We start from the raw sequence: 3,330 nt of genomic DNA on the forward strand, positions 1-3,330 counted from the left end.
ACTGCAAGTTTCATGGACTTCCATCTGAAGATCCTTTTCAGTTCTTAACTGAATTCTTGCAGATCTGTGATACTGTTAAGACTAATGGAGTAGATCTTGAAGTCTACAGGCTCATGCTTTTCCCTTTTGCTGTAAGAGACAGAGCTAGAATATGGTTGGACTCTCAACCCAAAGACAGCCTGAACTCTTGGGATAAGCTGGTCACGGCTTTCTTAGCCAAGTTCTTTCCTCCTCAAAAGCTGAGCAAGCTTAGAGCTGATGTTCAAACCTTCAGACAGAAAGAAGGTGAATCCCTCTATGAAGCTTGGGAAAGATACAAGCAGCTGACCAAAAAGTGTCCTTCTGACATGCTTTCAGAATGGACCATCCTGGATATATTCTATGATGGTTTATCTGAGCTATCAAAGATGTCATTGGATACTTCTGCAGGTGGATCCATTCACCTAAAGAAAATACCTGCAGAAGCTCAAGAACTCATTGACATGGTTACTAATAACCAGTTCATGTACACTTCTAAGAGGAATCCTGTGAGTAATGGGACGCCTATGAAGAAGGGAGTTCTTGAAATTGATACTCTGAATGCCATATTGGCTCAGAATAAAATATTGACTCAGCAAGTTAATATGATTTCTCAAAGTCTGAATGGAATGCAAGCTGCATCCAACAGTACTCAAGAGGCATCTTCTGAAGAAGAAGCTTATGATCCTGAGAACCCTGCAATAGCAGAGGTGAACTACATGGGTGAACCATATGGAAACACCTACAATCCATCATGGAGAAATCACCCAAACCTCTCATGGAAGGATCAAAAGCCTCAACAAGGCTTTAATAATGGAGGAAGAAACAGGTTTAGCAATAGCAAGCCTTTTCCATCATCTACTCAGCAACAGACAGAGAATTCTGAGCAGAATCCATCTAGCTTAGCAAATTTAGTCTCTGATCTATCTAAGGCCACTGTGAGTTTCATGAATGAAACAAGGTCTTCCATTAGAAATTTGGAAGCACAAGTGGGACAGCTAAGTAAAAGGATCACTGAAATCCCTCCTAGTACTCTCCCAAGTAATACAGAAGAGAATCCAAAAGGAGAGTGCAAGGCCATTGAATTAATTACCATGGCCGAACCCACAAGAGAGGAGAAGGACGTGAATCCCAAGGAGGAAGACCTCCTGGGACGTCCAGTGATCAATAAGGATCTTCCCTCTGAGGAACCTAAGGAATCTGAGACTCATCTAGAGACCATAGAGATTCCATTGAACCTCCTTATGCCATTCATGAGCTCTGATGAGTATTCCTTTTCTGAAGAGAATGAGGATGTTACTGAAGAGTAAGCTGCCAAGTTCTTTGGTGCAATCATGAAGCTAAATGCCAAATTATTTGGTATTGAAACTTGGGAAGGTGAACCTCCCTTGTTCACCAATGAACTAAGTGATCTAGATCAACTGACATTGCCTCAGAAGAGACAGGATCCTGGAAAGTTCATAATACCTTGTACCATAGGCACCATGATCTTTAAGGCTCTGTGTGACATTGGTTCAGGAATAAACCTCATGCCCCTCTCTGTAATAGAGAAACTGGGAATCTATGGGGTGCAAGCTGCTAAAATCTCATTAGAGATGGCAGACAATTCAAGAAAACAGGCTTATGGACAAGTAGAGGACGTGTTAGTAAAGGTTGAAGGCCTTTACATCCCTGCTGATTTCATAGTCCTGGATACTGGAAAGGAAGAGGATGAATCCATCATCCTAGGAAGACCTTTCCTAGCCACAGCAAGAGCTGTGATTGATGTGGACAGAGGAGAATTGATCCTTCAATTAAATAAGGACAACCTTGTGTTTACAACTCAAGGATCTCTCTCTGCATCCATGGAAAGGAAGTAGAAAAAGCTTCTCTCAAAGCAGAGTCAACCAAAGCCCCCACAGTCAAACTCTAAGTTTGGTATTGGGAGGCCACAACCAAACTCTAAGTTTGGTGTCAAACCCCCATATCCAAACTCTAAGTTTGGTGTTGGAAGGTCTCAACAAAGCTCTGCACATCTGTGAGGCTCCATGAGAGCCCACTGTCAAGCTATTGACATTAAAGAAGCACTTGTTGGGAGGCAACCCAATGTTTATTTATCTAATTTTATTTTTGTTTTTCATGTTTTCTTAGGTTCATGATCATGTGGAGTTACAAAATAAACGAAAAATTTAGAAACAGAATCAAAAACAGTGGAAGAAAAATCACACCCTGGAGGAAGCACCTGCCTGGCGTTCAACGCCAGAACAGAGTATGGTTCTGGGTGATAAACGCCCAAAATGGGCATCATCTGGGTGCTGAACGCCAGAATTGCACCCTGGAGAGGAGCTGGCGCTGAACGCCCAGAACAAGCATGGTTCTGGCGTTCAACGCCAGAAATGGGCAACAAATGGCGTTGAACGCCCAAAATGGGCACCAACCTGGCGCTGAACGCCCAGAGTTGTGTGCAAGGGCATTTTACATGCCTAATTTGGTGCAAGGTTGTAAATCCTTGAACACCTCAGGATCTGTGGACCCCACAGGATCATCTCAGGATCTGTGGACCCCACAGGATCATCTCAGGATCTGTGGACCCCACAGGATCCCCACCTACCTCCACTCACTCTCTACTCTCTTCTCAATCATCCTCTATTCCCAATAAACACTCTTCCCCAAAACCCTTCACCTATCACCTCCATCTCTCTTCCCTATTAACCCTTCACCACTCACATCCACCCACTCTTCCCCATAAACCTACCCAATAAACTCCACCTACCTTCAAAATTCAAATCAATTTTCCACCCAAACCCACCCATATGGCCGAACCTTAACCCCCATCCCTTCCCTATATAAAGCCTTCCATTCTTCCTCATTTTCACACAACACAACCCTGCCTTCTCTTCTTGGCCGAAGCACACCTCCCCCCTCTTCTCCATCTTTTCTTCTTCTTCTTCATCTAATTCTTTATTTTCTTGCTCGAGGGCGAGCAATATTCTAAGTTTGGTGTGGTAAAAGCATAAGCTTTTTGTTTTTCCATTACCACTGATGGCACCTAAGACTGGAGAATCCTCTAGAAAAGGGAAAGGGAAGACAAAAACTTCCACCTCCGAGTCATGGGAGATGGAAAGATTCATCTCCAAAGCTCATCAAGACCACTTCTATGATGTTGTGGCCAAGAAGAAGGTGATCCGCGAGGTCCCTTTCAAACTCAAAAGAAATGAGTATCCGGAGATCCGACATGAAATTCAAAGAAGAGGTTGGGAAGTTCTAACAAATCCTATCCAACAAGTCGGCATCCCAATGGTTCAAGAGTTCTATGCCAATGCATGGATCACC

General features: G+C 43.5%; 1 non-coding gene across 1 annotated transcript; it reads right to left on the minus strand.

The window, feature by feature from the left end:
- Positions 1-245: 245 nt before the first annotated feature.
- LOC112761280 (small nucleolar RNA R71) lies at positions 246-353 on the minus strand. The gene has a single exon (XR_003181681.1). It is a non-coding gene; the product is annotated as a small nucleolar RNA R71 (small nucleolar RNA).
- Between the last annotated feature and the right edge of the window lie 2,977 nt (positions 354-3,330).

Source organism: Arachis hypogaea, chromosome 16, assembly GCF_003086295.3.
Source record: "Arachis hypogaea cultivar Tifrunner chromosome 16, arahy.Tifrunner.gnm2.J5K5, whole genome shotgun sequence".
In the NCBI taxonomy this organism is placed as follows: Eukaryota; Viridiplantae; Streptophyta; class Magnoliopsida; order Fabales; family Fabaceae; genus Arachis; species Arachis hypogaea.